Below are 14,856 nucleotides of genomic sequence, written 5' to 3'. Positions count from 1 at the left end.
AGCTCTTCAGTCCAATTTTTGAAATATAATTCTGAAAATACTCGTTCAAGTGATTTTTCACTTCGACCACATTTCGATTTTTCTCGTGCTTTTTGGACCTAAAAAGGTAGTAATTGGGTGAAGCCCAGATTTTTAGTGGGGTGTATTGATGTGATGAAGAATTATTTATTTTCTATTAAATAGATTAAATAGTTTACTCTTTAGTTTCTGGTTTTAATAATTCCTAATTAATTATTACGCGTGCTTTCGACCAAATACACAAAGTGTTAATCCGGGCTTGGAGGTTGATATGAAGTTCTCATTGTTTCCGACTTATTATACAAATTAATTAGACAGCGAAGATCCTATTTCTCATCTTTTTTTAAAATTTGATGTAAAAAGGGACGAATTCTTTGTTTTGACAACAATGAATTGCCCGTGTTTCTCCTAATGACAAAATAATATAATATAAAAAATTTTAAGGCATTATTTTCTCTATTTAACTCTTTAAGTGGTATCGCCCTACATGTACGGCGATCGACCTTTCTCTGTTTTTAAGGGTACCCTTAATAGTTGTACATTTACATATATAACTAAAAAAAAAACATATTTTTTTTTTAATTGCTTTAATGTAAATGATTTCTATAGAAAATAAAAGCAATAAATTAATGGGTACGAAATAAATACACATTTTATATTAATTTTATATTGGGAGCATCTGAATTGATATATAAAAATTCTACAAAAACCGATTAATATATAGAAAAATCAGGTTAAATAAATTAACGAAATTTAATTATAGAAATGTGTTCTTAAAATACATTTTTAAACTGTTACAAAGAAGTTGTAAGATAAATCGAAGCAATAAAATATTTTTTTCTGCAATTTACAATAAATGCAATGTAAATTATTAAACAGAAATAATTATGGAAAAATACGTAAAATAATTCACTACCAGGTGTATACTAAAAAAATACCAAATGCGTATAAATTATCGTACTACTCAAAGGGTTAATGTAGGGTCCAAATTACTGTTTTTTACATTTGCCGATGCGCTTTAAAATTATCTGTTCTGTGGATCATAGAGTTTCTGCAACAATTCCTCAATTGTTAGTTAGATTTAATTTAACCAAAAATTATAATAATAATTTATAAATATTGCAATTTATTTTGGGTACCCCTAAGATGTTAGTGATTCGGGGAATTGTGATTTTATTTATTATTTTTTAATTTATTAATTTATTTAGCTAATGCAACATGTAAAATATAACATAAGCATATTAAAGATAAAGTATATAACAATACAGTTTTTAATGTACAAATCTGTTTTTTTTTAATTAAGAATAATTAATAATGAATACAGCTTAATTCATTATTAAAAGCCGCTATTTTATATTTCTGCGGATTGTCATAATATTATATAAATTCTCTCTTTCGTAAAATATTCTCTTAGTCGTTCTCATTTTTTTTTAAATCTATCTACCCTTTAATTATCGCTGTTTCAAGTATTATATCTATATCTGTACATCATTATTTTTTTATAAAATACTCTATTTGTAATATTATATTTTAATTAATATATAAATACTAAAATATTTATCTCAAATAGTTTTGAACATCCAGCTATTCTTGCATACTAATAGAACAAACAAAACATACACATAATATGAATAGAATAGAAAAACGAAGGTGCTTCTTTATTACATGAAACGTTAATTTCTGCGAATTGTTCTAGGAATATATAAATTCACACTTCCGTAACATATCTTAACATATATAGCTATCAACCCTTAAATGATCTCTATTTCTAGTATTAAATATATGTACATTTTTATTGCTTATCTTCTATTTTACATACATATAAATACTAAAACATTTATCTTTAATATTTCTCGATTATCCGGCGACTCTAATCTTTCAATCATACTTATACAACTTGTAAATTTATATTTTATAAGCTATTCTTATTAACATTTATTTATGTAATTCATTAGGAAAATTCAATATCGTAGCACAATAAATTAATGAGGGGCAATACTTTTTTTTTATTTATACTTAACACATTTTTTACTATTCTTCTATTTATCTATTTATATAAATTATTAATTTATTTAAAGTACATGCTTATGTAACCATGTTTTTATTATACTTAAATAATTTAAGATCAACGGTTTCTAGTTATTTTTTATTTAATCTTTGAGCTCTGATTATACGCTTTTCATTCTCCAAAATATATCAGGAATTACCATTTATCTTGATTTGAGTAAGTTAATTATTTAAAACTAGTATTGCACCAGTTAAAATAAATTAATATTTTTATTATGACTAACTTATTGTGCTTCTTATATATTATATAAGTAGTATCGGCAACACAAAGTATTATATTATTTTTATTTTTACAAGTTTTTAAAGTAAGTTAAGTGCGGTTTTCTTACATAAATCAGACATTTCATATGCACCGAAGCCGTATATTAATCATAGTAATTAACGATCGCGTTCTATATTTACATTAAACCCAAATAAAATCATGTCAGAATTATTTAAAACAGCGCTATAAAACCGCAGGGTTCATCGAAACATAATTGACGGCTTTATGCACGATGCCTTAAAAGGTTATTTTTAATTGAAGCACGCGCTGCTTCCGATCGTTGACCAACCAAAAAAAAATTGCCCAATATACGCAAACATATATTTAAGGCTTATTATCAGTGTTTTACGTAATTTCGCCTAAAAGTTTTAAGAGCGAAACTTTTAGCGCCGAAACGAGTTTCGCCCGAGACCGCTCTTAAATGTCGCCAATTATGCATTGCGATTTTTAATTAGGGGAGTTTTCGCCACTTGTTCGATCCGCGAATGAAGTAAATTATTGAAAAGGGTTCCTCAACTCCACGCTTTATCGCATTTCGAACCCCTGAGGCCAAGGGGTTTCCGCGCGTATAAAAAGAAGCGCAAAGAGCAAACGGAATTTGCATTAATGTCGCAAGCCGAGATTTCTATTGAATAATTTAAACGTTTCGCAGCCTCCCTTTTCGATTCGTCCCTAAAACGAATATACGCGCTTCTCTCGCTCATTTGTAATATTCTATGATGTAATTCGGCGTCGGGCTTAACGGCGTTTTGAGCGATTTTCACGGTAGAGGAAATTTGACTGTGTCTGAGAAAATCGTCCGATTAGCCTCTTGGAATTTAAGAGAAATTTAATAAAAATGTATATAGCTTTAATATTTTATGCGCTGTTTCCACTTCAGTAATTTATTGAGATGTTATATAAAAGTGTTATGTTATAACATTTATGCGGTGATCACGAATAACGCTCTCAGTATTGAATCATATTTTATAGCAGTTGAAAAATACATTGTATCGATAAGGTTTTATTCATACAACATAAAATTTATTATTACTACATTTAATAGTAGTAAACCAAAAAATGGCAATATTATAAATCAGAACCTGACGAAATATATTTTTAAAAATCAGTGACACAATTGTAGTTAATTTTAATCTTAGCAATAGTATTAATATCGATATAACGATAACTGACGCGCATGATACACGAATTCAATTTGACAGTTTTGACAGATGTACACGCATACATATTCAAAACGAATTACCATCTACGCTGAACCCGAATATTAATTTCAAAATTGTTTCCATTGTTCAACCAGTTGAGTTCTTGTTCGTTCTTAGGGTACACGGCCGAATTCCACGCCATTAGCCGCGCGCGGAATATTAATTTACAAACCTAAATTATCACTATACACACATAGACCATAACTCATTTTGCTATTGAGCGCTCGGATCGATACTCACCGGGAAATACATACTTCTGTCACACTCTGTTGTTTTAATGCGTCTTGACTATTGTCATCAAAATAGTATTAAACTCTCTATTATCTCATTATCGATTCAAGTCTGGTTGCTTGTGACATTCTCTGAATCCAGATGGGCAGGAAATACCCTTTATCACAAAAACGTAACTTCCGTTGTCTATTCTCGCGTAGATTGTCATGGAGAGAAATATTTTTATTGGCCTTTCTAGGATATCCGTATATATCAACACTTTACGACGTGTGATATCAATGTATTTTTCTTTATCTGATATACAGCTGTGGCTAATTGAAAGTTGACATGGCAGTTCTTATTTTTATTTTTTTATTTTTTATTTTTTTAGATTAAATTAAGATCATCGTGGCCTAACAGGTTACCCCAATGCGCCACGATGGTCGAAAACAAATTTTAAATTTATAAAACATAAAAAACGTATATATACATAAATAGAACATACTTAAAAATAATAAACATAACAAAAAATTATAAAATATTAAAATTAAATGATATAAACTGGATCAGATCCTCGTAGCTAACATTAAATAAGTCGATATGTAATGCCAGCGTATTAAGGAGCCGGATGGCCACAGCTATAGGCGAGTCGGCAAGTGCGGATGTCCTAGCCCTAACGGCCATCAAAAGAGGTCTCGATCGTGATTCTCGAAAATGTTCCGGAACCCAAAACTGGAATTCCTCGAGAATAGCTAGATTGTCGACAGCACCTTTTAATAATTTAAAAAAATGCTTAGCGACATACAGCTTTCTGCGAGAAATCAGCGAATCATATCCCAACGCTCCTAAAAGAAAGGCGCTGGGATATAAGTACGGATAATAACCAAATGTCCTTTTGTAAAGGTATCTTAAATACCTTTTTTGAATTTTTTCCACTAAAAGGGAATATTTGGCTATTCGGGGATTCCAAATTATAGATCCCGATTCAAGAATGCTACGAACTAAGGTGTCATAGAGGATGCGAATAACTGACGGATCGTCAAAGTGAAAGGCATTCCTCATAACAAAGCCGAGCATCTTGGAAGATTTATCACAGACGTCGTGTATGTGTAGAGAGACCTCCATTTGCTCTCGAAAGTGATTCCGAGATCTTTAATGGAAGTTTCTCTAGTCAAAATGTTACCACCGAGATGGTAGAAATAAGCTGATGGCGAACGGGATCGAGAAAATGACACAGTATGGTACTTTCCGACACTAAAGGGCAGACGGTTAACGGAAGCCCATCTCCACAGAGAGTCTAAATCACTTTGTAGAGAGAAGGAGTCCGCAACAGATCGAATGCATTTATATAATTTTAAATCATCTGCGTACAGAAGAAAACTTGAATTTTTAATTGCTGTATTTATGTCATTAATAAATAACACAAAAAGCAGAGGTCCCAGATTGGATCCTTGAGGAACCCCCGAAGGGGTAAAATATTCTTTTGACAATCGGCCACCATAGGTTACAAACTGTCTACGATTGCTCAAATAACTCGAAAATAACCGAGTTAAATTATCTGAGCAACCGAGGTTCGACAATTTTTTTAATAATAACGTATGACAAACTTTGTCAAAGGCTTTCTCAAAATCTGTATACACGACGTCTACTTGAATTCCGGCATCGAGAGAAGTTGTCACCGTTTTGGTGAACGACAGATTATACGTATTTTGATTATTTTATCAACTTTGATGCATTTTTTACACGTTTATGAATTTAAAATAGATAATTATATTTGTTAACTTTCGTTTTCCATTAATACTTTTAAAAATGCGGGTATTGTAAAATTAGAAATGTATAAGCGAGTCGATTCTGGGAATGGTGTATTTTTTTCGTCGTCCCAGCAAGTGCATTATGGCGAGCCTCCAACTCAACACGTGCGCGCGACCTTTTTTTGTTCTATTCATAGAAAGCAATATCAAGGGCATTTAAAAACTAGAAGCTTGTAAATAAAACACTTAACAAAATTATTTTGATATAATTGCATCTTTAAATTTAATATTTTTTTGTATTTTGCCTGGCATCAATAAATACAGATTTTTAATTATTTTAAAATCGATCTGCTCTTCTCACACTTCCATGATATGGTTTTTCAGCTCGGTTTTTGAAAGCTTTTTTCTTAATTGTTGTTTTATGATTGCCTATAAATTTTCAATTTGGTTCAGGTGGGGCTGTTTCCTGGCCATGCTAATGATGTGATCCTTATTAACTCCTTGAATTGTGTAATCTATAGATAGAGGATTAATTTAGTGAAAGTTTGAATGTAAAAATTATAATTAGACTGACAGAACGAGCTCGATGGCATGGCGCAGAATCGTATTGCAAAATGTGTTCAGTAGTATGTTGAGAAAGTTCTTCAAGGGGTGGAATAAAGTCGATTTATACAATCAATTTATATATTTTTTGCATTCATGCACTCCTAGATCATAACATAGGGTGAGTGCTTGATGAATCGATTAATGCATAAGGGATGTAATCTTTCGCTTTTTCTACGGCGCACAGTCGCTTACCATCTGATCCAAACAGATTAAATTTGGATTTGTCTGAGAAAGCCACTCTTCTCCGATCTTCGACAGTCCAATGGCGATGAGCTTTTGCTCATTCAAGGCGATTCTTTTTTATTTTCTCAGTAAATAGTGTTTTTTTGCTGGGTTTCGCGCTTTAAATCCAGCTTTACTGTCCGTCTCGAAATATGCGAGTTCGAAGTATATTAATTCTGTTTGTATTTTAGCAGCAGTTTTGAATCGATTTTTTTTATGATATTCCTTATTTTGCGGTCTTCTCAAGCAGACGTCATACGTTTCCGACCACCCCATTGCACCCTCTCTAGAATTCCTGTTTCGCGATATTTAAAAAAAATCGAATAGCAGAACCAATAAACCTCACTTTTCGCGCTATCCTTAGAATTTAAAATATGCTATTATTGTAGATTTTACCGTGATCGACATTTGCTTACCGTGATCGACTTCATAATATTGGGTGTGTCTTTACATAACCGAGGCTAACGTGCAACCGAGGAGGCTTTACAAATTAAAATATCTTGTAAATTATTACCATTCATAAATTATTAGTTTGGACTGGCACTTGCATCACTTAATTGCACGCAAAATTTAATATAAATTATTTTTTCTATTATTTTCAAAATATAGAAATTACCGAGAATGATAAAATGCGTTGTCAATAATTGACATGCACATGACATACTAATGCAAAAAAAATCACTTTAACATAAAATAATCTACGCGTTTCTCCGGTATCTTATATAAAAGTTATTGGATTCGTCGATAATACAATATAAAAAAACAAGTCTTTTACATAAAAATATTTATAAAACGTGTACACAAATTTCATGTCAAATTCACAGTATAATTTATTGTAGTTTTATATAAACGCAAGCACAACATTTTATATAATTTTCAAAAAATGCTGAAACAACGTCGATAGTGATAACAAGCGTTGTGCAAACAGGACGTGACTAAAAACACACGAGTTAAATTTTGAACGTGTTGCAATTTAAACGAGAACTACCTCGCATCAAAAACAGATAACCACGAACAAAATACCTTATCATTGCCATTTTCATAACGGAAAAAATCGAAACGCCTCTGACCCAGATGCAAATCCGAAATTTTCGAGCGATTCTTTGAATTCTTGGTATGGTTCTAACGCATTCGAGAGCAACCCTCAAAGAGGGGTGTTTTCACCTTTGGCGTCTAGATGGGCTCGTAATACGAGACCCGGGCACAAAGGGCATTCCTCAAAGGGCTGCAGACGTTGTCGGATGCTGTCCAAAGGATGAAAGATCTTCCATTATAGAAATATTACGAAAAATGAGCGCTGCAAGCGGATTGATGCGATAGAGATAAGGAATTTGGATAAGAAAAAATATGGGATTACTACTACATATTTATATAGGATTCGTTGATAATTATCGATTGGCTTTTACAATAGCATTCTTAATTTAGTCTGTCCATCTTAAAATAAATCTTTCACTCTCTTATCTTCAAAATATATATATATTATATAAAGAATTTGTAAATACTTCCGACAATCATTCTCAATTTTCAAACTCCCAATTTAAAATACGTTAAAAACAATTTACTAATTGCAAAAAAAAACAATCATTATCTTAGTTTTTTTCTATAATCATTTCTGATTTAATGTAATGACACTACAATTATTTGAAAATAAATTAAAAGGACGTTTATAATAAACACATACGGGACATGTCTTGTAATTATTTTCAACAGATGCTCAAATGTTAAAAAATCAATTACATATCCATAAATATGATGTAAATGTAAATTAAATAAAACCTGTCGACATTCTTATTTGCAGTAAACCTATAATATTACACGTATCAATTTTATCAGTCTTTAGCGAAGACAGATGGATCAACAGAATCGCCTAGTCTAAACAGCCGCCAGGAGACAAGGCAGGTGATCTTTCTAAAGCCTATTAATCAGCCACCAAACCTAATCAATCTGGCAGCTCTCAAAATAGCCGCACACCTGCCTATTGCTAAGCAGAGCAGATGTTATGCATAAAATTCCATTCCTAACACCCGATACAAATCCAAATTCAATTAACTAGATTGCTGACGTGGATTAAAAATCCGGGGTCGTTGTCATTTTCGGCACGTTTCATATTTTTTGGCATCGCGTCTCTCTAATACGTGGAATGAATGAACTGAAAAAATGAAAGCCTAATCTAAAAACCTAGATAAAATCCTATCTTTCTTTATTATTTAAAGTAAAAGATTACCGTAAAACTATTTATTTACGTAAGGTCAAAAGCTTCAGACGTAAAGTCTTTTTAATTTATTTTTATTTGCAATCTTTCAACTTTTCTTTATTATGAATTATGCGCTCATTTTTTATATTTAAAAAGCGATTCACATAAAGATACTTCAGTGAAAGTTCATAAATATTATAGTTTAAAAGTGTTTACGAGTGTCTGCAAACTTGAAGTGAAATTTATTAGTGTTATAAATACGATTTAAAGATTCTTTGCAGTTATTTTTTTTAATAATACAAATAAAAGTAGTCTGAATCGTTAACTTATCTTATAAATATATTCATATATGGATATATATTTTAATATTATTATTAAGATATATATAAAGATGGCTTGTTATTAAAAATATATATTATATTATCCCTATATAATAATAATAAATATTGTAAAAAATATTTTTTTATAGTAAAAATTTGACTTTTTGAGCAGTAGAAATTATTTTTTAATATGTTTATATAGTTTTTACGAAATTATAAAAATTATAAATAAAATCGACTATTTCAAAAATACGTAGTAAAAAATGCTCAAGATAGATATTGTGTTGGGTTGTACTTTTAAATATAAATTGCTTAATAATATCTTAATAAATAATCTACAAAAAATACATGATTAAAATATATAAAAACACTGTATAAAAATGCATTATTAAATATTGTTGAATGGTCATTTAATACTAAATTGAAATTCTCACTATTGAATTAAGTTCCTATTCTAAGTTCAAAGTTTCAGACCCAAACTTCTTAATTGAGTCTCGAGCCCATGAAATTAAACACCTCTTATAATTCAAAGATCATTTGTCAAATATTTCCACACAGAAGTTAGGATGGTATGCAAAATGTTTTAATTATTGAATCAAATATTAGGATTGTTCATTGTGTTATTGTATATATGTATATATTATACATACATGCAAAAAATCCTAATCTTATAAATAAAATATGCAATATTTTTAATAACTTTAAAATTTTTATTTGTTAAAGCAAGTTTGTTAAAAATATTTTTAATTGTTTGTTGTAGCAATTTACATAAAAAGGTTTGTTGTAGCAATTTACATTAAAATCTATGATAAAACAGTAAATTTTAGTCATTCTTTAATATTTTTTTAATTATTCTTTAAAAAATAAAAATCATTCAATTTTTTTGTAAAGTATCACTAATTACGTAAAATATTATTACTATTTTAGAACCCTTTAATTTATCAACAATTCAACAAGTTCGTGATCTAATTTGTGACATAAGCTTCTTTACTCGTTGGGTTGTGTGAAACATTTTTTTCTTAATTATAATACATAGATATTGTAGTAATTACTGACCCTTTCCAGGACCATCTTATATTTTATTTCACATTTTTCTAAAATAATTTAATAAAATATTTATTTTATTTTAATTTTTATCTTATCTTTATAAATATTTTTTACTAATTTTTACAGGATCTGAATTTAAACCTACTTACTCTTCCATCGAAAGGATGATTAAAAATTCACTGTTACGTCGATAAAGTTGGATACCTTTCATTCTGGAATATAAGAAGCACTACCCAAGATTTCACACAGTTGGCTGGAGGCTTTTTTTGCAATATATTTCGCTACCTTGACGAAAAACCTAATTCACCATTCAACCGGTATTTATTTTTTTGCTCCTTTTTAATCCAAAACAATCCACCTTTTGTGGTGTCAATTGGCCCTTTTCATACTTGTTGTCATTTCTTCGATCAATAACGTTTTTTTGGCAGGTTAAAGCTTTCATAAGACACATATATGGGTTGTTAACATTTATATCTTTATCAAATGTAAAATTCACAGTTTACAATTTTTACAAAGTATCATTTGATCTTTAACAAAGGTAATTATTTTTACTTGATTTATTGCGGACATTTTGACGCTAAAAAGTCTTTGAACTGATGATTTTTTATAACCAACAGACTAAAATTTGTCTTGTCGATAACCTAATTGGCAAATACACAATGATATAAAATTATTAAAACTAAATTTTGAAGGATTAGGGTTAATATTTATATTTTTATAAATATTTCACTACGAAAACTGTCGGGCAATTGACTAATAGCTACTTAAAAATAATATAAACGTAAATCCAAAAAGTGATTATTTTCGCATACTTATGGGAAATATGAGTAGTCAATGAACTAACTTCAAAAATGAATCGGCCTTTTAAAATAATTAAGTACTTTATTTTAAATTACGTACTTCTTTTTAAAAGGTATTTTATTTTTATCTTATCTACATTTGTTGAAATATATAGTCTTCTAATAAAATGAATTTAATATACCCTCGTTACACCATCAAGAGATAAAAATGCAATTAAACTCAATGTCAGAGTTAGTGAAACTTTAACCCTTATCGCGCATAGTGCGTCGCCTCAGAACGCATCCCCCTAACAAACTAACCGTTTGAACTCTTTTCGAATTAATCTTGACACCGACACACTGAGCGATAACCCGTTCGCCCCCCATGGCGTTGCTGGGCCAAACCGCGCAATTTTTCCCACCATAAAAAAATGTTAGAAAACATATATTGCGTGCTTATACCTCCTCGTGTTTGCGCAGGTAATTAACACCAAACTCAAGCTGAGTTATTTTCAATTAGGATACTTTTTTGGGTTTTTTCCTGTTGGGGCATTAACTGAAAATGGGATACATGGGATGTATTTATGACTTCTTTGAAAATACTGCTTTTGTGTGTGCGAATTAAACGCTGGATTAAAATTTATTAAGCGTCCCTCTTTTACCACCTATTCGCTGAAATTACTAAAGACATTTGGCTAATGGTCTTAAGTTTGTATCCCATAGGAGCCGTTTTAAACGAAAACTCCCGGCGTTACATCGCTACGAGTTAACATTTCTGCCATTTCAGCGAAGGGTGGGTTATAATGAGGGTGGCACTGATTTGATTCACTTCTCGAACACAATACGATTGTTTGGTATTTAGCACAATATTATGTATGATTAAATATATAATATGGCATATAGGAGCAGCTCCTCATTACTATTCCGGAAGACATCTACATTAATTAGATTAGTTAGTATTATACAACTGATATATTATATATGACATAAGTATCATATATAACGAAGCAGAATTTCATTTGATATGTTACTTTTAACTTAATAATAAGTTAACTATAACTGTCCTACATTCACACGTATGAAGAATAAAAAAACTTCACAAGCTAGCAAACACTCAGTAGTCCAGTCACGTATGGACAATTGTGCGAGCGACACGTGTAACGCGCGCTATGTATTCTAAAGCTTGTGTATACATTATGCAAATAAACAATACAATACACGATAAATTACAATTGTCCATAAAATAAAATATTTCGTTCCCCATAAAGTCGTTACATCATGTGAAGGGCGTCTTTACTAATTGCCCACTGTAATAGGACACGTGGTACTCATTGTCCTACCCCAGGAGTCCAGTATTGGATTAGGAGGTGGCATTAATTAATACGTCGTAAGCTAAGCAGATTTCAGAGGATCCTAGCTTGTGCCGTATTTGACCTTTTAGGATTAGGATGTAAGCGTAATTACCGGATTTGACTGTATGCACTCGGAAATTAATGGTGTTTACCGACCGTGACCACACCTAAGGGTAGACTAAAATATTTCATGGGGATGTTCACCTGTATATTGCTATTTACTATATAACAATAACAATTATTTCATTCGTAGATTAGGTTTATTTAAATATATAATCCGTACCTAAATGGTGCCCATATTTTTTTAGGACTTATTTTATATTTCTTTGATCCACTAAAAAAAATATTAATCTCCACACAAAACCATAAAAACTAGCTATTTGATCCTAAAATTTAATTTATTTTACACTTTATATATAAAGACATATAATATATTATAAGAATACTATTGAAATAATATTTATTAAAGGCACCTTTAATATTATTACACACGCCCTTTAATATTATTACATTTTAAGTTCATCACTACTGTGTTTGATAAGTATTTATATAAACTATATTTAACGCATTGTTTAATTTGGAACTGATATATACATTTGATAAAGCCTTGAAACGCTAATTAAAATATATAGATGTTTAAAAGTAAGACCAAAATTTCAGTAGTGCCATGTTTTATTTTTGATATAATATTAAATCATTAAATAATATATGACAAAAATGCTTTCGTCAATGAAGTTTAATTATATATTATTACGTGTAATATAACTTTTATATCAATAAAAAATATGATATTTTAAAACAAAATATCCCAATTAAATATTTATTAAATTAATTGCCCACAAAAAAAACTACGTGGGGGGGAGTAAACGCTGGGTTAAAATCCCATTAATACACCTCTCCGATGCAATAACATTTTCCAAGATATTTTTTATTATGTCTGCTTTTTTTAAAAGCGTCTAAAACAATCACAAGAGCAATTGATATTTTCTAATAAATTGTATAGTTTGATTTATAAATATAATATATACCCACATAGCCTGCAACATCCATTATTTAAAATAATTTAACTCCATCCAATCGATTTCAATGTTTAAAACATGAACCAGCATTACGCAACAGCACACTCGAACGTGCAAATTTCGACAATCGCATAATTGCAACAAGGCTAATTTCATAGTCCGCCTTTCACTCCTATGTACCCTCCAGAATAATATATGCGAAGGGGCAAGAGGTCCTGCCGGCTTCCCATATCCATATACCATACACCATACAGCACCGAGCCGTGAGCACAATGAGTTCTAATGCCAGAGTCCATGATTGCACGCATGGTATCCGCGGGTGGTTGTTCGCTTCGGGGGTGGCATCGAGGGTAGTTTCGTAACCATGGCTACTCGCAACGCCAGCTGGCGGAGGGTGGCCCTCTCTCTGCAAACAGAGAACCCTCTAAAAGTTCTGGCGTGTCCGCGTGCAATTGCCCATTTTTCATCCGAAGAAGTGTTTCCAGGTCAACCCGTAGAGGATGATGTTGCATTCGCACGGAGACGATGCTTTTGTCGAGAGGGTAAATATTTGAGATTTGTGATTGTGCGAATGTGGAAAGGATTTGGGATGGCTAATGAAAGCGATATGAGTTTGAAGGGTGGGTCTTTTTACGACTGACGGGGTACGATCAAAAGGTCGGAAATTATAGACTTGGAACCTCAATGGTCTGTTTTTAAGGATATTTGATGTTAAAGATCTATGAATTTCAATCGCTTTTCGATTATATAAATAAATCATAAATATTGAATTTAATTTATTTTTATAGCATACAATTAAGTAATTATACTATTACAATATTTTATGCGGATAAATCAATCATTTTACTTTTAAAAATACAAGTGTTTATCATAAAGCGAATCAGATTTAAATTATTGCAATGAAGCGTGCCTTTTTATCTACTCTGAACAGTATTGCATAAAATTCGTTATCTGCATACTGCGAAGTCAAAGGGTAGTTCAGAGCAAACATTTCTACTTTAGATCAAATTTGCTTTTGCAGTAGCACGTTGCATCTTTTATTTGTTTATGCGTCTGTCGAATATATCACGTTGTTTAGTTTACTTTGGCATCCCCCGCGGTATCGCGGACCTCCCCTAGGGCTAAGGGTTGATTTCCCGGAAGGCTTCTATATCGGCGATCACTTCGTCCGTATATCACGGTTATTACTTTGACCCCGTCATAAGCAAAGTTCGTGTACACATATCAAATCCATCGAAAGAGACAATTTTGCTCATGAAAGACATATTGCAAATCCGATATGAATTGTATGGACATATCCTTAAATAAAACTTAAAAATTTAAAACTCTTAGTACAGCTCATTTAAATTCATACTCCGTGTGTGCCTTATATACCTATATATATCATATACCCCGACTTTCTGGTGTTTTTGCATCTTCTCGCAAGTTTTCATCCCTCCCGTTTAATTAATCAAATTTGTCGACGCAGACACACAAGAAAGCCGACGCCTGTTACAAAGGGTTGTGTCGGGCTGTTGCCAATGGCTTGCGGCATCTGCGGTCTCTAATAAAACAAGATGGGTTCACTAGTTGCTTATACTACTCTTCCACACTTTGTTATAGGGATCACACAAATACGTAGCTATAAGTTTATGTATGTACATATAATGGGCGTAGTAAACAGTAGAGCTACGTCTTACGAGACAAAACGAGAAAGTGTCATGTTATGAAATATTTACGATACATATGTATTCATTCAGGTGGATGTAGTAGCTATAAAACGTTAACTACGTGGTTGTAGCATGCTTTGGATATTAGATCATGTTCA

The 14,856-nt window shown here is 31.3% G+C and overlaps 1 protein-coding gene and 1 long non-coding RNA gene across 6 annotated transcripts in view; one reads left to right on the top strand and one right to left on the bottom strand.

Moving 5' to 3' along the window:
* tinc (transmembrane protein tincar) overlaps positions 1-14,856 on the top strand; it is a 168,619-nt gene that overhangs the window by 34,511 nt on the left and 119,252 nt on the right. The gene's annotated exons all lie outside the window — the stretch shown is intronic.
* The window catches only part of LOC148236541 (uncharacterized), an 82,464-nt gene continuing 73,121 nt past the window's right edge, over positions 5,514-14,856 (bottom strand). Inside the window, exon 2 of the long non-coding RNA XR_015809118.1 lies at positions 5,514-5,686. This is a non-coding gene — a long non-coding RNA (uncharacterized LOC148236541). The remainder of the gene's footprint in view (positions 5,687-14,856) is intronic.

Source organism: Plectrocnemia conspersa, unplaced genomic scaffold, assembly GCF_051122295.1.
Source record: "Plectrocnemia conspersa isolate PC_06_02 unplaced genomic scaffold, ASM5112229v1 ptg000003l, whole genome shotgun sequence".
In the NCBI taxonomy this organism is placed as follows: Eukaryota; Metazoa; Arthropoda; class Insecta; order Trichoptera; family Polycentropodidae; genus Plectrocnemia; species Plectrocnemia conspersa.
Note: the sequence above shows the minus strand (reverse complement) of the source record. Positions and strands in the feature narration are given on the sequence as shown.